The sequence below is a fragment of the Lissotriton helveticus genome, chromosome 5_1 (genome assembly GCF_964261635.1).
Source record: "Lissotriton helveticus chromosome 5_1, aLisHel1.1, whole genome shotgun sequence".
NCBI classification, from domain to species: Eukaryota; Metazoa; Chordata; class Amphibia; order Caudata; family Salamandridae; genus Lissotriton; species Lissotriton helveticus.
The window spans coordinates 196,836,731-196,859,796 of record NC_136065.1 but is presented as its reverse complement, the minus strand read 5'-3'; the positions used below and the strand labels follow the sequence as shown (position 1 = coordinate 196,859,796).

Genomic DNA, 23,066 nt, shown 5'->3' with positions numbered 1-23,066 from the left:
GTTCTTAGCCATGTTATCCAATGGGAGGTGGATAACATGGCTAAGAACATTTTGTCGCTAATGCGTGAATATCGCTGTATTCTCAGCTATATTCACGCTATCGCCGGAAAATTTATCGCTTTGGAGTTAAACCTTGCTAATAGCAAGTTATCTCAGCGATAATTTCCGGCGATGCTTAGCGATAAAAAATGTGTTGCTAAGCCTAGTTAGCGATAAATATCGCTAATCGTTGGTAATATGCCCCCTAGGATTCCGTCTGAATTAGACATGCTCATCTCGTATTCCTCGTCCCTACTGTGTTGGCACATTATTTCGTTTAGCCTTGAGAAAGTCAATTGTTGTATGAAACACGTGCCAGCTGAATCATCTGTATTCTATATGACAGAGTGAAAACAATAAACTTCTTTGTGTTCTGAATTACTTGTTTGAGGAGGAGAAAATAAGAACTATTGTATGTTTACTGCTGGCATAAAGGTTTCTTTGGACATAACACTATACGCTTCAATAAATGCATGAGCGCTCCAATATGATTATGTTTAATAAATAGATTTATAAAATATTGTGTTTGTGCTGTCCTGCATGCCACCAGCCACCATCTTCTTTGCAAAGAGATTGCAAGAATAATATTATATATATCGTAGCTCTGTTTCCTGCAAATGCCGCCACACTTACTAGCGGGTGCTCCGTAGCGCGAGGGCAGACTCACGTTTATCTTAGTGCTACAAATAAATGACCAGCACTCACAGGAGAGTTAAAATCCACCTAGGATTTATTCGGATTTCACATCAAGCGCGTTTCTGCAAACTGCAGAAACGCGTTTGATGTAAAGTATGAATAAATCCTAAGTGGATTTAACTCTCCCGTGAGTGCTGGTCATTTATTTTATATTTATATATATATTTCTCACATGTCACACCTCACATGCTGTCTACTGTACATAGTGTAAAGATTAGGGTCTTAGAACATCAGCGCACCATTGCAAATAAAGATTTTAATTACCCAGTGGCCAGACACTTCACTATTAAACACAAAAGCAAGAGAGACCTGCTGCAATACTTTGCTTTTGACCATGTGCCAGTAGACCCAAGGGGTGGGGATCGGGTACGGAAGCTGCGGAGACTGGAGTCTCGCTACATAATTGATCTAGAGACAAAAGCACCCCATGGACTGAATAAAAGTGAGGAACTGGCAGTGCATTTGGGCAAATATGAAGAGAGGCTTTAGACCCCATATACCTGACCTGCTCCGTAGTGTTAATATTTTATAATATAGTGATTGAGATGTGCCAATATATGGCAAGATATTAAAAGTAGGATACAGTGACAATTGCCGATCCACGGCTAAATCACGCAACATGGGCTCAATGAGGTCTTGTGAGATTTTATAAACACTGAAAATGTTATACTTTGATATGTTTAATCAGGTAGTACAACCCTATCAGTTCTCACATACTATTAAAAATTACGATTGTGTAATTGTAGCATACTGTCGGTCCAAAATGCGAGCAAGAATTTAATGTTTGAAAATATGTAAACATAGTTCTGATCAACACGTAACCTTTGGAGCATGTATGAATATACGCCACAAATGTAAATGAATGAAATTCAATACATGAAATGATGTTTTTAAAGTATTTATTCATTTAAAGATGGCGGAAGTTTCACTTTTACCTAAGAGGTCTCTTTCTATGTTCATGAATAATGATGTAACAAACCTTGAAATGCGCCCCCGAACAGTGCCGATAGTAGACACTGAAGAAGGCATACCAAAACGCGTTTATCTATTCTGTTGTGAAATAAAACAACATGAGAAAACTCTTCCTGTGAGTGCTTTAACTCTTTGTGGCAAAGGAGAGAGTAAGGAGCGGCGATATTACGTGGCGCACCACCACGTACAGCACTCGTCCAGAAGTGATCCGGTTTATGGTGTAACACGGAGCAAATATATATATATATACACACACACACACACACACACACACACCCACACACACACACACACACACACACACACACACACACACACACACACTCTCTTCAGCTCTTGTTGATACCCTGCACCCTGAAAGGGCAGATAGTTGACAGTGGATGGGTGTGAAAGTGTATATAAATATTCCAGGCCACAGATTTGTATCCATGAAAACGGAGCTCACTCAGGACAGATGAAGTACAGCAAAATTAATGTATTCGAAATACGAAAATATATGTAGAAGCGCTTTTTTCTCAGATTTGTGGTCTGGGAGATTTGTATACACTAGTGCGCTCCTTCAGTGTCAATGTCAATGCTCCCCCCTCGCAGGAAGCAGAGAATTGTGTGTGTGTGTGTAGGTGTGTGCGTGTGTGTGTGTGTGTGTGTGTGTGTGTGTGTATATATATATATATATATATATATACATACAAATTACAGCTGGAGGGTATAGTTCTGCCAAACCAAGGAAAAGATGTTAGGAGAATACAGAGCCAACTCACTCTGGGAAATAATAACAATTAATAATAATTGCCTTGGTCACATAGAACGTTACAGCAAACAAATGATGGACAGAATGCTGACAATGCAAACATTTTCCCACAGTCAAAATATCTGGGTTAAATCAATTGTTCTTTTGTCCACTACACCACCCCAGTTTGGACCCAGCCATATGCAAATCAGTCTTGACCCTGTGCCCCAGGGGAACAGTTCAGACCGAACTGCCAGGCCAGGTCCTCCCTGGACCTGAAATAAGTATCCTGGGACCGGTTTCAGGGTATGTCACCCTTCTTCAGCCAGGCCAGCTTGAATCCAGTAGCATAGTGAGCTAGGGACCCACGTCTGGGCATACCCATCCCACTTAGGGCAAAAAGCGTTACAGCAAACAAATGATGGACGGAATGCTGACAATGCAAACATTCTCCCCCAGTCAAAAGATCTGGGTTAAATCCATCGTTCCTTTGCCCACTAACCCACCCCAGTTTGGACCCAGCCATATGCAAATCAGTCTTGACCCTGTGCCCCATGGGAACAGTTCAGACCAAACTGCCAGGCCGGTCCTCCCTGCACCGGAAATAAGCATCCTGAGACCGATTTCAGGGCATGTCACCCTTCTTCAGCCAGGCTAGCTTGAATTCAGTAGCATAGTGAGCAAGAGACCCACGTCTGGGCATACCCATCCCACTCAGGGCGAAAAGCTTTACAACAAACATATGATGAACGGAATGCTGCCACTGGATTCAAGATAGCCTGGCTGATGAGGGTTATGAAACCCGAAACCGGTCCCAGGATGCTTGTTTCCGGTCAAGGGAAGACAAGGCTTGGCAGTTCGAGCTGGACTGTTCCCGTGAGGCACAGGGTCAGACTGATTTGCATATGGCCAAGTCTGAACCTGGGTGGTGGAGTGAGCTAAAGGAATGATGATGGATTATACCCAGATCAGTTGACTGGGGGTGAGTGTTTGATTTGCTCAAACGCTCCGTCCATCATCCCCTTTGGTATCGCTTTGCTCGCCCGAAATTGGCAGGGTATGCCCAGACGTGGGTCCCTTGCTCACTCTGCCACTGGATTCAAGATAGCCTGGCTGATGAGGGTTATGAACCCGAAACCGGTCCCAGGATGCTTGTTTCCAGTCCAGGGAAGAAATGACTTGGCAGTTCGGGTTGGACTGTTCCCATGAGGCACAGGGTCAGACTGATTTGCATATGGCCATGTCAGAACTGGGGTGGTGGAGTGAGCTAAAGAATGATGATGGATTATACCCAGATCAGTTTACTGGGGGTGAGTGTTTGATTTGCTCAAATGCTCCGTCCATCATTCCCTTTTGGTATCGCTTTGTTCGCCCTAAGTTGGCAGGGTATGCTCAGACGTGGGTCCCTTGCTCACTCTGCCACTGGATTCAAGATAGCCTGGCTGATGAGGGTTATTAACCCGAAACCGGTCCCATGATGCTTGTTTCTGGTCCAGGGAAGACATGGCTTGGCAGTTCTGGCTGGACTGTTCCCATGAGGCACAGGGTGAGACTGATTTGCATATGGCCATGTCTGAACTGGATTAGTGGAGTGAGCTAAAGAATGATGATGGATTAAACCCAGATCAGTTGACTGGGGGTGAGTGTTTGATTTGCTCAAACACTCCGTCCATCATCCCCTTTGGTATCGCTTTGATCACATAGGACAGCGCCATATTGTGAGTGCTTTATATACACGCCTGCGATGTAACAGAAATAAACAACATACTAACAAAGGTTTTCTCCGTGACATGGCAATCTCATATTTATCAACAAACCTCCGAGAATGCTAAGGTCAAAGGGATAATTTCACCGACCTGCCACAGTTCTTTTTCCCAACATACACAATAATAATAACCGAACTGGGGGTCTCACAGACAAAGTGCCAACAAGTGCCTAAGTCTACAAAAAACAGAAGTGAAAAAGCAAATAAGCAAGAGTATTGTGAAAATGCAAAAACCCTTGAGCAGAGCTTGGATTCCCATCAATTGTCAACGTGATCAAACTTATCATCTGGTCATCCACCCATACGAATGATATGTCTCTTGATCATAGAGACTATCTTCAGGGGAAGCTCACTCGATAGGGTCAAAGAGAGAGTCCCAGAAAGTGAACAAACAGATCGTATGTTTCTTGGATCAAAGATCACATGGGAACTACGCGCAGTGCATAGACAAGTGAGTGCAGTGTTTAAAATAGAGTTGTGAGGAGAAAAACGTAGTTTATTAGAGATATCGCCTCACACCCTAATTAAAATCAGAACAGTGCAAAAAAGCTATTTTAACAAATAGCTGCTATTTATCAAGGTCGACATGTTTCAGCCCATAGGGTAAAAATGGCCAAGACTTTCATCACGACCTAAGTTGTCAAAAATTGCTACTGCATGTGTGTGCCAATTGAAAATACAAAAAGTGGCAAAGAAAATATAGTGAATAATAACACAATAAGGTTGGAATGAATGCAGCCTTCTTTTTACTGGTCCTCCACTTCCAGTGATGCAGATGGCATCTAAAAGAAACACATGAACATTAACAATAATCCTGAATAATTGGCCTTTCAAAAAGAGTAAATAGTCTCTAATCAAGTGTATAAAAAGTATTATTTTTCACCCGTCTTGACCGGGCACTGGACCCCACCTCACCTGGAACCTTGCTCAGGAATATGAGGCCCGCTCTGGGAGAGGAAAAGGGGTGGTAGAGAGGCATGCCTAGCTACAGCCAGTGCTAAACCTCCCATACACACTACCCCACCTGTATCTTAATCCTGTCCTGGCAGTATATACTAAAATAATCAAAGCTAGTCATGCATAATCACTCCTTCTCTGTGGCATCTTTACTCAGCCCAATCTTGCACATTCTTATTCGCTACAGACAATACTATTAACTCTACATAGAGGAGCAAAAATATTTGTTACTCACATGATAACATTAGTAAGCTGTTCTCCATATTTTGTAAAAGGGTCTCAAAACCACAGAAGATAAATACATGTCCCCTAATAATCAACTACATGTATCTCTGATGAAAGCTGTCTCCCCTCCTACAGTTAATACAGGCCTCAATTACGTTAGGCGCTGTAACCCAAAGCCGGGAGACCCATGGCAATGTAAAGAAGTAAACCTGCCACACAAAGGCTGCCAGGAGAGCTGCTCAGGCGCAGAGCAGAGCAGAGTTAACAGAGACCTACCTTTCCGTCGTTGCCTCCGGCGTCTTCTGAGTTGAGGGTGGAGGTAACGATTGGTACAGGAGGCCCCCTATAAATACTAAAAACTGAAAAAGGCCACAAGTGTTCTGCATTAGGGAGAGGCTCATCTTGTGCCGATTCCGTCTATTGGAACTACAACCTGACGTCATTAATATGGAGATTGTAGTTCCCTTAGCTGTTTTATCTCTTTTAAGTTGTTGAACTACTGCTATGATCTTATTAACCAACTCGGTGATGCAGGGGTCCTAATGTACCCCTTCCCCCATACTCGGCTATCATTTCACGTTTACTTGCACCATATAATCCCGGGCGTCACCCAAGACTACAAAATGACATCATAAAAAAGACGATCGTAGTTCACTCATTTGGCCCAATCAAGTAGTTCACATTTCCATGGGCTTTGCTCAGAACTACAGAATGACGTAAACAGAGATGGAGGTTATTATTTTGGTAGTTTAGCCCAACATTAATTATAATTATTGTTGTTAATACGAAGCTCCTTACAAAATAATTTTAAAGAGTTCCGACCTGCATGAGGCCTACTATTTAAAAACTACCAACATGCAGACCGTAAGTGTTCGGTGCACCCACCAGATAGTCCTCGTTCATATCACCGTTACGACAGACTACAAGGTGACGTCACCAATCATCGTATGTAGTTCGGTAAATAAATAATATTATTTCAACATCATCCTCGTCTTCAGAGAGACATCGTCAGCAAGATAATTGAAGTCCAATGCAATCGCCCACGGCTAATGCTTGCTCTGATGCTCCTTAGATGTATTCCTCAACTAAATACACAGGAACGATTAAGTACACTCACACCTAAAGTTTAGTATCTGCTCGCGTAAAGATGGTTGTAAATATAGTATTGTATCATCTGCTTGATAGGGATCCATTTGGCTTCCGCCCGGGCCACAGTACTGAGACCGCCCTGGCTACCGTAAAGGACACTCTACGTATCGACAATGAAGATTCTACTGTCCTAGTGTTACTAGACATGTCAGCCGCATTTGATACGGTGAGCCACACAGTACTGGTGGAAAGACTAAAAAATATGGGGGTAAAAGGACGAGCCTTGCAGTGGCTACAATCCTATTTATCAGGGAGGCAACAGGCTGTGACTATGATGCCATTCACGTCCAGTAAGTCCCCAGTACATCACAGGGTACCGCAGGGGTCTGCGATAAGCTCCATTCTTTTTAATATCTATTTGCGCCCCCTACTCTCCCTAAATAAATCCTATGGAATCGACCTGGTTAACTATGCGGACGACACCCAATTGGTGTTTTCCCTGGAAGGGAAACAGGCAGTGTCTATGGATACATTCCAGGAGTGTATGCGTCAGACGGTAGGCTGGCTCAGGCAAAATTCCCTGTAATTTAATGGGGGGAAAAGAGAGGTGATATTTTGCTCGCCCACCAGCCTGCATCAACATCCGATGCTGGAGTTTAAGCTTACCCAAGAGGATGATCCCCTGGCCCCTGCCAAAACAGTGCGCAATTTGGGGGTTCTGGTGGATGGTAATCTCCAAATGGAGTCCCAGGCAAACAAAACTGCTAGCATCTGCTTTTCTCTGCTGCGGATGCTACGACAGAACCTCCTGCTGCTGCCCAAGGATACCCGCTCTCTTGTATTAAGCAGCTTAATTCTTAGTAGACTGGACTACTGCAATGCCCTGTATTTGGGAGCATCAAAGTACATCTTGCAGAGGCTGCAGAGAGTCTAGTCCATGGCAGCAAAGCTGGCGCTGAATAAGCAATGCGGGTCTTCTATGACTTTAGCCCTGTGGGATCTACACTGGCTGCCTATCAAGGAGAGAATCTGTTTTAAATCTCTCTGTATCATGTACAGAGCAGCACATGATTTGGACCCAATTCCATTGTAGGAGAGGTTTACCTGGTATAATCCTAAAAGGCAGCTCCGCTCCTCTAATGCAAGTCTGATAATGATCACCAGATTCAAGAAAACCAGGATGGGGGCAGAGCCTTAGGCGCGGCTGCCGCATGCCTATGAAATGAATTGCCCCAGACCATGAGACAGGCCAACTCTTTGACCTGTGTCAGAAAGAATCTGAAAACCTGGCTGTTTCCAAGGGTGGAAAACTAGACCTTTTACTGCCATCTTAGGTTTGCTCACGTGCCGAATATTCTTAAGTCTAAGCGCCAGGATACCCGTAGGGTGACAGTCTGCGCTATATAAATCCACAATACAATACAATACATCACATCTGAAAGCTACTTATTCATTGATGCCTCGTGTGCCCTATTTAGTATTCAATGGACTGTATACATGACATTTTAATGTGGCCTAATCCATGACTATGGTAGACCATACAATTCCAGAAACCTCTAATTATTATAGAACTTAGCAGTGGGCAAAGTCTATTATTGAAAGTTGTGAAACTATACTATAAGTAGTCTGGGTACTCTAGCTATGTTTATACTAGACTTTCACCATGCTCTCGTATTCCTTCACTCTCTCAGATCCGTTTTCAGAACTGGAACCTCTGACCACAGTGTTTGTCTACAAGCTGGTCCATGGTATCTCATCGTTCAGACGTTTTACATCACTCTGGAGTCTGAATACCCATTTCTGTTCCTTGATGAACAGTTATCTGGCAATATCGCTGATATGTGTAGGTATAAAAGGTTTTTCTAATACTGTCCAATTGAAATCTTCGGCTCCATGATTTTTCTCCACGAAATGCTTGGTTAGTCTTGTTATAGTTTTCTTACATGTAAATGAACTTTTATGTTCTAGCATCCGGGACATGACCTTATGGGTGGTCATACCAACATACTGGATCTGGCAGGGACATGTGAGTAAGTAGATCAGATTGTCACTGTTACAGTCATAAAATGAGATTGGACCCATGGTCTGTTGGTTCCTATATCTATTACTAGCTTACCCGTCGCGCGTTGCTGTGATCTCCGAAGAAAGGAAATTCAAGGAAACTCGTTATGATAACATTCAATTTACATTGTGTCATTTTTATTTAAACTTATTCATTTTAATATGGAAAACATTTCAAAGTGTCGTTTTAATTCTATTTATGTATTCGAGTGCTTGTAGATACACGATTTTTTGTTTTCCGTCTTGTGCGTACATCAGTATTAGAAAGATTATGAGGGCCCTGGGGGGCGATATTTCAACAAAATGTATGCCAGAAACCTTCGCGGAGTGTACTCAACAACTTCCCAAAGTTTCCTGGCGATCGGATGAATGTTGTTTTAATTCTATTTATTTATTCGAGTGCTTGTGGATACACGATTTTTTTGTTTTTCCGTCTTGTGCGTACATCAGTATTCGAAAGATTATGAGGGCTCTGGGGGGCCGATATTTAAAAAATGTTTATGCCAGAAACCTTCGCGGGAGTGTACTCAAAAACTTCCCAAAGTGACATGGCGATCGGATGAATGGTGTTTTAATTCTATGTATTTATTCGAGTGCTTGTGGATACACGATTTTTTGTTTTTCCGTCTTGTGCGTACATCAGTATTCGAAAGATTATGAGGACCCTGGGGGCCGATATTTTAAAAAACGTCATGCCAGAAACCTTTGCGGGAGTGTACTCAACAACTTCCCTAAGTGTCATGGCGATTGGATGAATGGTGTTTTAATTCTATTCATTTGTTCGAGTGCTTGTGGATACACGATTTTTTGTTTTTCCGTCTGGTGCGTACATCAGTATTCGAAAGAATATGAGGGCCCTATGGGGCCGATATTTAAAAAATATTATGCCAGAAACCTTCGTGGGAGTGTATTAAACAACTTCCCAAAGTTTCATGGCGATCGGATGAATGGTGTTTTAATTCTATTTATTTATTCGAGTGCTTGTGGATACACGATTTGTTGTTTTTCCGTCTGGTGCGTACATCAGTATTCGAAAGATTATGAGGGCCCTGGGGGGCCGATATTTTAAAAAAATGTTATGCCAAAAAACTTCGCGGGAGTGTACTCAACAACTTCCCAAAGTTTCATGGCGATCGGATGAATGCTGCAGTAATGCATAAAGGACATACAGACACACAGACAGACAGACATACATACATTTGTTTTTATTTATATATATAGATTGTTGTGTGTTTTGTCTGGGGGCAGATGGACCAACGACCACACGGGTGATGTCCTACGACTGCCGGCATAACCCACAATGTTCCTACCGATCTCTTAGGTATAGATTTAGGTTGTGTATGGACCACCCGATCTCGTATATTGTTTTACCTTTTAAAGGCGAACAATAGTGGAGCAAACTTATTATCACAGCAATTCAAAATCCGCCAGTGCCTGCAAACACTTTTTTGTATACTATTAGCCTTAGTGCTAAATGTACTTACAAACGTCAAGCGATCCAGAGCCGGTTTATCAAATGGAGGATCGAGTAGGGCTTCTCGATGGTTATTCCTTGCCCGTTTTAATGAGCGTTTCATAAGTTTACGTGGATAATGTCTTGATACCAGTTGTTCAGTTAAAGTATCAGCATGAGTTTTAAAAGTACTTTCCGTATAACAATTCCTTTGAACCCGAAGAAATTGCCCATAGCGCAGATTGTCCCTTAAGGCTTTTGGATGTTGACTGTCATACTGCAATAGAAAATTGTGTGACATTGGCTTGCGATATAATTCGCTCTCTAAGCCCGATGGAGTAGCGAAAATGGATAAATCTAGAAAAGCCAATCATAACTTATCAATCTCTACTGTGAACTTCAAAAACTCGTTCCTGGTGTTTAACCACTGATGGAAACGAAGTATTGAATGACGATCTCCCCAACAACTACCAACACGTCATCAATATAATGCTTCCATAAATGAATTGACGTGAAAAATGATTGGCAGGTGTCAGCACATGCTGCTGTTCAAAAGAATGTACATACAAATTCACCAGGCTTGGGGCAAAAACACTGCCCAACCTGGTCCCAGAGATTTGTAAATAAATTGTATCTTCAAATTCGAAGAAGTTGTCTTTCATGGCCAGCCGGGCAAGTGCCATAATAAAGTGTACAGTGTGGTAAATAAATAAATAATACCCTATTTTTGAATGAATAAATGAATAACAGATAGCTCAATAAATAAGAGTCAAGATTCGAGGTAGTAGGAGTTTTGCAGGTTTAATACAGCATAAGGACAGGAACAGGACGACCTGCACGGGAATAGGATGGCAGCTGCCGGGGACAGGATCGGGAATGACGGCGTAAGGATGACTTTTAATAACAGTACATGAGCATATATACATAGCGCAAACACATAGCATTACATTGCAATAGGCGTAGCGGTGGGTGGAGCAATAGGCGTGACGCGTAGCAGTCGCGAAAGATAAGGGTGAAAAGAGGTGTAACAGGGCGTATACATAGACATGTGATGCAAACGTAACAGAATATGTCATGAATGGGGCGGAAACCATGGAGGGGGCTACCTGAGGAGCCGGGACCTCTAACCTGATGGTGCGCGCAAACTGGCAATGACGTATCACTAGGAGAAGCTGGGGGCTTCGAACTCTGTGCTAGGAGCAGAGACTGAAGTCTGGAGAGTCAGGGCGACATGTACCTAAACAGTATCTAGTATCTGATGTTTAGGGAACATGTTGATATAAACTAGAAGTCAGGAGGGGAAAGGCTAACAGACACTAAGACTGGACCATGCATTATTCTACATGTAGTGCGTGATGAAGAATATTAAATGACCATTAATACAGTATTTCTCTAACGTGGAGACGTGAAGGCTAGACAATGACGGAAACTATTGATGCAGTTCAGTAGCTTAGGAATGCAGGGAAGGAGGACTGAACTGATAATCTGGAATCATAACATACTCTTGGCAGACTCAGAGGCAGAGCCAGGCTGAACCGGGCACTGCGAGGCAGGAAGTAAGTGAAGGGTCGAGGATACAGGTGGGGGCCGTGTCGCTCCTCAGCGAGGGCTTCAGGAGACAGGAGCTGAATCTGGTGTCCAGGCCCTTTTGAGGCCTAGAAACGGGGATTTTTCAATAGAATAACGTGCACACTGAGAAACGTGGCAACGTAGCTTTACATAGGCCTGATATTCGTAGTATTCACGAGAACTGGAAACTGGCATACTAGAGGTGGACACAACTGTAATTGCGTCATTAATCGAACATAGGGAATGCATATGCATATTTAATCATGCACACATAACATATGATGGATGACACGTAGGGACACAGAACATGGCAAAATGTACTTTTCCACATTCCCTCCTTGTCACTACGTTTCCATCAGGAAACATCAATATTCATGATACCATCTATCATTTCATACAGTATCATTTGCTCGTCTCGAATTCTTTTTGAACGGGATTTAGAACGGGGCTTGGGACTAGGAATACAAGAGGTAGCACAAATGCCGCAAATCGCAGGGCCACATTGTATACAGAGGCAGCAGCTGAATATAATCGCTACTGCAATACCTAGAAAGGACAAGACTTTTCATCCCCAGGCGGAAATTATATTCCAGAACCAATCGGACCATGTCCAGGTGCCTGGATCTTGGTGTAACAGATGGGCAATTTTATGGAGTCTGGTTATAGCTGAATAAACAGACGGCGCGTTATTTGGAATGAAAATGCAGCAACTAGATCCGATGACTCTACAGGCCCCGCCCCTATCGGCCAGTATGACGTCAAGGACGAGACGATTTTGCAAAACTACAAATCTCATAGCAGATTGCTCTTCGGTTAAGTTACCTAGAGCAGAGGCAGTCTCATTGACTACAGCTTCAAGGGTTCTGGTTAACCTGCGGATTAGTTTACTATTCTGGATAGGTCCTATAAAGAAAAAGAAACCTCTATTGAAATCTGTATACTGTTCTAGAGCAGTTTCAGTATAATCGACAATTGGGGACTCCCTTCTATGTCTAATGTGGACTAGATGTGTGTTTCTATGGTAATCAGATGTCGGTAGTCACTGCATATGCGGCGACTAGTTCTCCTGTACTTGTTCTCATGCATGAACCATCCACATAAAGTGTCAGGTCGGGATCTGGTAACGGAATATCTGTCAGATCTTGTCTTGGCTTTGTCGTAATATTAACTACTTCCACACAGTCGTGTGTGTCTGGACTTAAAGTAACTGATGGTAACAGTGTAGCAGGGTTCAGGATGTTGCAGCGTCTGATTTCTATGTGTGGCTGGAACAGTGTCAATTCATAACCTGTTAAACGTGCAATTGTCAAGTGCTGAGTCTGTGTTCGGTTTAAAAGAACTTCCACGGAGTGTGGAACGTGTACTGTCAGGGAGTGTCCTAAGACTATGGAATCACTTTGTCTGATAGCTAGTGCTGTGGCTGCAACTGACTTGAGGCACGCAGGCAGAGCCTGGGCTACAGGATCTAATGTGCTCGAAAAATAAGCACATGGCTTGTATTGTCCTGCTTGATCTTGTGTGAGAACAGATAATGCTGTACCTTCACGTTCATTGACGAAAAGTGTAAAAGGCTTACTATAGTTCGGTGTAGCTAGAACTGGAGCTTGACATAGGGCTTTCTTTAACTCATTGAAGCTAAGTGTATGTTCAGACGTCCAAGGGAGGACAGTCGATGCGGCTGCCTCCTGTGTCGTTAACTGTATCAGTGGCTTGGCTAGGAATGCATACTGAGGAATCCATTGTCGGCAATAAGAAGTAAGGCCGATAAAAGCACGTACCTCCTTCTGGGTCTTGGGCTGAGGAAGACTCGCTATTAACTGGATACGGTCTGGTGTCAACTGCCTACCCCTCTTGGACAGTAAGTGTCCTAAGTATACCACTTGCTGGACACAGAATTGAAGCTTCGAAGGGGACACCTTATGCCCCATCTCGGCTAGGAAATACAAGACTGTAAGAGATGCTCGCTCGCAAGCACGTTCAGAACGGGCTGTGATCAGTAGATCATCGACATACTGGAGCAGGGCAGTGTCAGTTGGCATGTGAATGTTGTCTAGTTGTCTCTTAAGTGCTTGACTGTAAATACTAGGACTTTCTGTGGAACCTTGAGGAGCTCGTGTGAACATATAGCTCCTTCCATTTAAACAAAATCCGAAAAGAAACTGGCTGTCTGGATGAATGGGAACACTGAAAAATGCGTTCTTGAGATCTATGACAGTGAAAAATGTGGCTTCGGAATCAATGACTGTCAATAGGGAAGAGATATCTGGGACAACTGGATACTGGGGAATGATACATTTATTAAGTTCTCGTAGGTCAATCACTAATCGATATACTGGGGGTGCATTTGGATCAGTACGTTTCATGACTGGAATGATCGGAGAATTGCATACATTGGAGTCAGTTTCTACAACTACTCCTTGAGCGATGAGCTCGTCAATAATTTTGGATAAGGCTGCTACAGCCTCAGGTGGCAATCTGTACTGTCTGATTCGTGGTAACACTACACCTGGCTTGAGAGTCACACGATAGGGTGGGATTTGCATATAACCAACATCAGTTGGACCTTGCGCCCATAGATGCTGCGGAACATTAGACAATCTGGGATCAAAATCTCGTAATACATAGTGACCCTTGAAGTCACGTAGGAACAGACGTATTCCCTCTGGGGAACAGCATATAACTGCACCTAATTCTTTCAGTGTTTTAATGCCTAATAGGTTTTCTGGACATGACTTAGTAAGTAACAGATCAGTAGTACGGGACAATGGACCTACTTCTAGAGTAACTGGCTTTGATATTTCATTTACAATGGGTTTTCCTGAAAATCCAAGGGAAACATTTCTAGAGCCTGAGAGCGGAGCCCCTGGAACTTCGGCGTGACTAATTGTGGTCCTACTTGCCCCTGTATCAATCAAAAACTTCCTATCTTTCCCTAATACTTGACTGTGAACATAGGGACCTTCTTGATCTACAGGTATCTCGATGAGAGGCAAGCCTACCTCCCTCTCTAGGCTGTTTCATGAATACGGTTGATACTCTGGATACTCAGACTGTGCATACTGGTACATCTGCTGTGTAACGTGCTGTGTTGCAGCGATGGGCTGCGGTGCTGTAACTGTCTGTGGTGCATTCTGTGGCTGAGGAGTCTGTGAAACTTGTTCTTGTCTAGGCGGACGTGGTCTTTCTTTAGTCTTACCGGTAGCTATGTTATGTTTCAGAACTGCACACTCGTTTATAAAATGACCTGGCTGTTTACAATAATTGCAGTTCCCTTTAACGGGAGCTGCAGGATGACTGGCTTGATTTGGACCCCTCTTCTGACTGTCTTGAGGAACAGATTGCTCAACTAGTACTTTCATTTTCGTGTCTTTCATACGCTTCCTTTCGTGGTCTTGCTCTTCCCTGATTCTATTCTGGTGGTATTGGAGCATCTGCAACATCTGGGACGGGGTATTAGCTTGCCAGGTACTTTCGACTTTCAAAACTCGATTCTTAATTGGTGGACTTGAATTCTCGACTAATTTAGTAACAAAAAGGTGAGGGTATGACTCACTACTTGTCTTGAGACCACTGTTAATGCTAAAACATTTCTCAAATCTAGAATAAAAATCACTAATATCTTCATCTTGTTTCTGTTTACAGGCTGAGATTGCATCCCAGTCTTCTTTTCTAGTTGTCAATAATCTGGGCAAAACTTGTATTAATAATTCTGGTAATTCTTTACATTTCGCTCCAAGACCGGTACCTGGTACTCGTGCCTTATCTTCAGCTTCTAGAACTGCCCGATCGATCTTTTTCTCTCCCACCTCCCATTCTTTTTCCTTGAGCTTTTCATACACCCCTGCGGGCAGCAGAACCTTTAACATTTTAATTATATCTGGATACGTGTATTCTCCCATACGGAGCATGTCTTTTAATTCTCGGTGGAACCCTGCTGGATCTTTATCATGACAGGGGATTAATTTCTTCATCTCTAGGAGTTCCATCTTTGTAATTGGAGTGTAAACAAACACTCGTTCTAGTTCGCCACCCGTTCCTCTAACTGGGTGGACTTCTCGTAACGGATTCTGTCTCTCTATGTAAAAGGGTTTTCTTTCTGGGGGTGAGACATGAACAAAATGCGGGTTCAGAAACGTTCTATATTTGTGACGTTGTTCTAGAATGACACTAATTAAATCGGTACCTAGACCTTTCCATCTATACTGGAGTAGCTCGTTCAGGATATCATGTAACGGACCTGGATCAGAGTGCTGACCCTCATACAATGTAATGAGGTGCTGAATCATATACATACCCGCCAGTCGTTGCTCGGCTGGGGGCATTTTCAGAAACATTTGTGCCACTATTTCGTCTGGAAAAGTGGTAGAATCAGTAATCCATCGGACTGCTGATCGGACTAGTTCTTGTTCATGCATGGTACTCAACTCACTGTAACCGATTCGTGATTTCAGGATGTGATCGGTAGCTTGGAATACTTGTTCTAGAGAACCTTGTTCTGGTGCTGGATGATGGAAAGTTGACTTGTGTTCTAGGCGTAAATGGCGATCTGGAAATCTAGATTTTCCTACATACGCTATTCTGTCGGGATTCTCGTCCTCTACCTCTTCAGTATCAGAGTTACTTTCTTTCTCGCTTACTTGTGCTGCTTTACGTTGATCGTGTAACCTTATTATTTCTTTACGAATTTTCTTGTACATACTCTCCATAGCACCGACGGTCTTGTGCTTACCCTCGGCTATATTATCACTCCACTTTGTCAGGGTTCTCATTTCGGCTTGATCTTTGGACGGGTAATCTTGTTCTCTTATTAGACAATTGATCAGAAACTTTAATATCATGAGCTGGGTCTCAGCTTTCCTTTGAGACATGGCCTCGCCAATGCTTTCTGGATCATCCCCTGTACGGATGAAACGATATATTCTGTCTAGATCTTCTTTCATATTCGGTAAGGTGACTAGATACTCGGCCACCTTTCTTACGCGGAATGAATATAAAACCATATTATCCTCGCCTGGGACTGGATCATAGCCGCATTCGGCAAGGGATTTTCTTATTTCTGCTACAGTCTGATGTCTGGGCGTACGCTGTGATGCTTGTATATGTAATTCGGCTGTCGTTAAACGCTTGTGTGGCGGCGGGGTTTGAGGAGTACCTCCCCCTGCTGCCCCTAAACTAGAGTCGTCTACTGAGGCTCTTCGTCCTGGCAGAGTGGGAAATGGAAATGTAGGCTGGACTTGTATGGCGGGCTGGACCGGGGGTACCGTAACAGGTACTCCGGTGTGTGGAGGAGCGGGAAGTGCCTGATTTACAGGGACTGGCGGAGCGCGAACAGGATTTGCATATTCTGGGACTGTGTCGTCCAAATAGGACGAAATAAAAATATCAGCTGCGGTCGGTTTGTGACGTAGCTTAGTCGGAACTAATGGTGGCGGGAAATTACTGGATGCCTCCGAGGTCGCTTTTGGCAAACCCTCGGCAAGAAGAGGATACATACCCTTAATAAGAGCATGCCTCTGTCTGTCTGACTGTTCGGTTTTAACTCGTTCACCAATCTCGATTAATTCCCTTTCTTGGGCTTGTTCCAAGGATTCTCTACTTAATTCTGACTTTCTGATTTCTTTTTCGGTTCTTTTATGAGATTCTTTGCGCCATAACTCGATGGCATCTTTCTGTGACTGTCTGGCTTTCCTTTTTCATAATGCTTCTTCTACTCTCATGATGCACTCGGCATCCCATGTGCCCGATACGGGCCATCTATACTTTTCTTCTAACTGTTTGGTATACTCTACCCATAAATCTAGATACAATATGGCGCTTATGCCATGCTTCTGATACATAAAATGACCTGGACTGTCCCTAGGCGGAACTGGAACGGCTGCTTCCAGCAGACCCTTTCTAGTTTTTAACTGACATAACTTGGAAAACAAGGGCATGACTGAACTGTAATCTAGACACAATACAATACACAATGAACACGATACTTATTCCCCATTCATACCACGACATTAAAATACATGAAGAACATTTAAAATAACAGTTCGAACAGAATACTACCTGGAATACTGAGAACAGAACACATGAATTTTCTCGAGAACAGAACTGACTAGAACAGAGTCTAGATGCACTGCTGAAACAGTACGAAACTTACCGGTCTCATAAAGAGACACGTTCAGGACCCGCATCCACCGAAGTGGACACTTCGTTTGTGGGTCTGTGTACCACCAACCCACGGACCAGAGTCATTTAAATTGACCCTGTCTAGATACTACCCCAGTAATGGTACTCACCGGGCAGCAAGAACGGAAGGCCTCGGACTGGACTGGACTGCTACGACGACGGACGACGAACTTCGGACTTCAGTTACGGGTGGACCTCCGGATACCTCGGACCTTGGACTCTCGGCTTGGGCTCTGGTCGGGACTCGCCGCGTTCCTCCACGTCTCGTCTGGATGCTGGACCGCCTCCTCCGTCTCCTCCGTGGGCCTGAGGGCGCAGAAGAGTTCCGTCACGACTGCAGAGGGTCAGGGGGTCGGCGTGGCTTCACCGACGCGTGGGGAAAGGGCAAGTCCCTATTCGGGGGGCATTATGTGGTAAATAAATAAATAATACCCTATTTTTGAATGAATAAATGAATAACAGATAGCTCAATAAATAAGAGTCAAGATTCGAGGTAGTAGGAGTTTTGCAGGTTTAATACAGCATAAGGACAGGAACAGGACGACCTGCACGGGAATAGGATGGCAGCTGCCGGGGACAGGATCGGGAATGACGGCGTAAGGATGACTTTTAATAACAGTACATGAGCATATATACATAGCGCAAACACATAGCATTACATTGCAATAGGCGTAGCGGTGGGTGGAGCAATAGGCATGACGCGTAGCAGTCGCGAAAGATAAGGGTGAAAAGAGGTGTAACAGGGCGTATACATAGACATGTGATGCAAACGTAACAGAATATGTCATGAATGGGGCGGAAACCATGGAGGGGGCTACCTGAGGAGCCGGGACCTCTAACCTGATGGTGCGCGCAAACTGGCAATGACGTATCACTAGGAGAAGCTGGGGGCTTCGAACTCTGTGCTAGGAGCAGAGACTGAAGTCTGGAGAGTCAGGGCGACATGTACCTAAACAGTATCTAGTATCTGATGTTTAGGGAACATGTTGATATAAACTAGAAGTCAGGAGGGGAAAGGCTAACAGACACTAAGACTGGACCATGCATTATTCTACATGTAGTGCGTGATGAAGAATATTAAATGACCATTAATACAGTATTTCTCTAACGTGGAGACGTGAAGGCTAGACAATGACGGAAACTATTGATGCAGTTCAGTAGCTTAGGAATGCAGGGAAGGAGGACTGAACTGATAATCTGGAATCATAACATACTCTTGGCAGACTCAGAGGCAGAGCCAGGCTGAACCGGGCACTGCGAGGCAGGAAGTAAGTGAAGGGTCGAGGATACAGGTGGGGGCCGTGTCGCTCCTCAGCGAGGGCTTCAGGAGACAGGAGCTGAATCTGGTGTCCAGGCCCTTTTGAGGCCTAGAAACGGGGATTTTTCAATAGAATAACGTGCACACTGAGAAACGTGGCAACGTAGCTTTACATAGGCCTGATATTCGTAGTATTCACGAGAACTGGAAACTGGCATACTAGAGGTGGACACAACTGTAATTGCGTCATTAATCGAACATAGGGAATGCATATGCATATTTAATCATGCACACATAACATATGATGGATGACACGTAGGGACACAGAACATGGCAAAATGTACTTTTCCACAACAGGGGTGATCGAGTTCAAATCAATTTCACTCAAGATTGATGCTATTGTGTCCAAGGTTTCATCCTGGGGAATTGAGGTGTATAATGATTCCACATCGAAGGAGACTAACAAGTCTCTCTCCGTGTTGTAATCAATCTGAGGTATCACACGTAATACATCTTTCGTATCTTGAAGATACGTGGGCATCTTCTGTACGATAGGACTTAGGAAATAATCAACAAAGGTGGATAAAGGTTCCAAAATGGAACCTTGGCCAGAGATTATAGGCCTCCCCGGTGGTGTTCTTTGGGGTTTGTGCACCTCCGGTAAGGTTGTAAAAATATGGCAATATGGGATGTTTTTTCTGGAGGAACTGGGCTTCGCGGGCTGTTATCTATCCCTCATTCAAAGCCTCTTTCACCATTCCGCTGATGGTTTTCCTCAATTTCTCAGTAGGATCTTCTACCAATGGCTGGGAGGATCTTCTGTCACCCAGCTGGCAAAGGCATGCTGTTCTATAGTCAGCAGTGTGCAAGATCACGATCGAGCCATCCTTATCGGCAGGTTTAATCGTGACCCCATGATCTTGTGATAAGGTTTGTAGGGTGTGTTGTTCAGACCGTGGCAAATTCTTATATGAGCTGTGCTGGTTCTTACATAGCTTTAATGTGTCTTCTTGGACAGCTTTTTCAACAGTCAATACCTGTGATGGTATAGTGTGTACCGGAGGATTGAACGTGGACCAGTTTTTTGTGTTGCTTACACGGGATCAGACTCCAATTCTTTTTTATTTTAAAAGAAGTAGTGTAGTCTTAACTTACGAAAAAATTGTGCTAACTTCCACTGAATTTGGAATGAAGCTCCATCAAAGGTGGTAACAAAGCCTGTCGTGTATTTCTATAGGTTCTGAATCGATCCCCCTATTCCTGACCCTATTCTGGTTAAACTACCTAGCTAGTTAACTAACAGTCAGCCCATGAGGCAAGAAATTCCCCATGATGCAGATACCGTTATCTGACGCAGTCACACTACGGCACAGGAACGTGTTATCTGATTAGGTCATAACGCTTGAGATCTAATTAGACAAGCGATATTCCTCCAGCCCCTGATAAGGCATACGACGTTCTCATAACAAATCAAACCTATGACAACCTGGATAATCCGTGCGGCCATTGTTTTGATTTCACAGAGAACTTTAGTAAAGAATGTGCTAACGAGCAAGTCGTATGACATCTTTATTGACGTACCTATGTCCATCCTTACGTCAATCCCGGCACCTTTAAGGTATAAATATTGCCGATCTTGCCCTATGCAAAACACACGCGTGGTGACAAGACGGAGCAGCCACACTTGCCGAAGCCGAGAGCAGAAGCAGACCCCGCAGGCAGCAGCCCCGCCTTCCTGACGCGCTGAGAGACGCGCTGCTATCTCAAGCCGAGAGACCCAGCACCGGCGCTTCCGGGTAGCCCTCGCAGGCAGCCTGGAATATCGAGAGCAGAGAAAGAGATACCATTCCTCATTCATCCTAAATTCCAGGTACAGAACTGAATAACCCCTCCTAGAGAATTCTTTAGTTATTCACTTGGCAAAAACAAACTTAACTTAAACTGTAACTTTCTATTCCCGCCCACGCATTAGACTTAGGTCAGGTACACGGGGTAGGCGTATTTAGAAACACCAGTTGAGCACGTTTAGTCAAATGTATATGTGTATGTAAATATATTTTAATCATTTTAAACATCATATGGCTCAGAAACCATATCAATGTTTTTACAGTATTATTTTATACTATTGCTTCTAATGTATGCACTTTACTTAACTATAAGTATCGCAATAATATCGATCCATTTCTCTTGTACGAGAAAAGAGACTGATCAATAAATAACATCTTTTTATTGAACACGCCCGTCTCTTCCTTTTCTCTACATTCTGATGAGACTAAGAATGCACGTACTGACTGAGTAAAATAATTGCCTTGTGCTCACACGACTCTTGAGATTGACTCTTGATTAGGGGAGAGCAAAGTTGTCATGTTCTATGGTTGTCAGAAACTAAATCCCTTCTTGTCTAATCAGGGGAGTTAATCCTTCCTTGAACATTCGAGAAAGTTTCTAGCGAACTCTGAGCTTAGCTGGCAAACCCAAAAATTAAGTCTAGTATCGACAGTAGTAGACCTAGTTAACGTCTGGCCTAGGCCTTTACTGCTGTAGGTACTATTCCAATGCGCAGAGCCTATTGGGAAAATAGGAACTACACTACATGGCGCCCAACGCGTTTGGAAAGGGCGATAAAACTAACGTAAGACATTTAGAGTAACTCAGTCGTGCTTTCTCACTCAGACCCCTTTTCCCAAATACTCCAAAGACGTCTGGAGTGGGTGAAAGGTTATAAATCCTCCAAAACCTCGCAGGAGGGAACTCCTATGTATGGTTCTTGGTATAGTCAACGTTGAAGGATAAAACAGTTCCAAAATATTGTGCACCTAATCTCTGTTTCCATAAAGAAACCTGATCTGCAAATAAACATAATACCATCCTGTCTGTAAAATGGGAGACAGTGATGGAGAAAGAGAAGCAGTTAGATTAGCGGCTGAAATAGCAGCAGCTGATAATGCTGCACTAGATGCGGACGCGGATATAATACTCATTCCGGTCGCCAAAAGGAGATCTATAACCTTAAAACTTATAGAAAATGGACTGACACCTAGAGGTGGCACAGTCATATTCGTAATCGAGGCACACGAATATCGGCAGACAGAGGTATACTATACATGGATACATTTTCCAGCAGCAAATGCTGTAACAAAGTACTTCCACTATTACAAAATAGAGGTTCCTCCAGAAACGTACACTCCTTTCGAGGAGGTGGAAGTACCACTCAAATTCCAAGAGCATTTGCTCTTATTTGATGGCGCCCTAAAACATAATAATCACATTACAAGGCTCGGTCCTTTAGGAAGACCAGGAGCAACGTGGCCGGTCTTAGCCGGATACACACCACATCCAGACATCGACGAGATGCCTGCACCAGAGCTATTAATACAGCTAAAACAACTACTAAAAATTCACAGACAATTAGTTCAGTATGTAATGCGGACTTCTACAATTCAGCCAGCGATTAAACTACCACAGCTGACCTCTCACCAGGGGAACACAAATAAAATTACACCACAGAACATCCAATCCTGCCTAGGTAAGGTTCCAGCTAAACGGGAACAGATACCATTCTGGTTGGCACAGAAAATCACCCAAATAGAGGCGGTGTTTCCTGACACCACCCCGCTAGAAAAACACAGGATTCTGACTATATGTCTCCCAATGGGAATCGCACCACACATTGAGGACTGTGACACTTGGGGTACAGTCTTTGCTTCCATCTACACAAAAACGCACGGTGTCCCATCCATTTCGGTGATACCAGATGTGCTAAAACAAATTCAAGATGAATACGGTCCAGAACCTGCTTTAACTCTTGGTATGAAATTACTGAAAGACTTCAAGCAGGTCTCGGCTATATTACTAGCCAACATAAAAGGTGAAGCAGCAAACGTGGCGATCCGCCAGAGGTTAAAAGAGACAGATATAGCAGACCAACCAGCTGAAATTGCCAGAATCATAGAAAAATCCTATGAAGAACTAGGCAGAGATAGTCTAGGTGGAATACCGGTAAAACCGCAACTGACTACAAGTCCAGAAAAAATATTTTTTAATAATAATAATTCACCAAAAAAGAACTGGGATG

The 23,066-nt window shown here is 43.6% G+C and overlaps 1 protein-coding gene across 6 annotated transcripts in view; it reads right to left on the bottom strand.

Annotated features, from left to right (window-relative positions):
- Positions 1 to 23,066, bottom strand: part of LOC144754318 (uncharacterized) — a 771,250-nt gene that overhangs the window by 702,704 nt on the left and 45,480 nt on the right. The window lies entirely within an intron of this gene.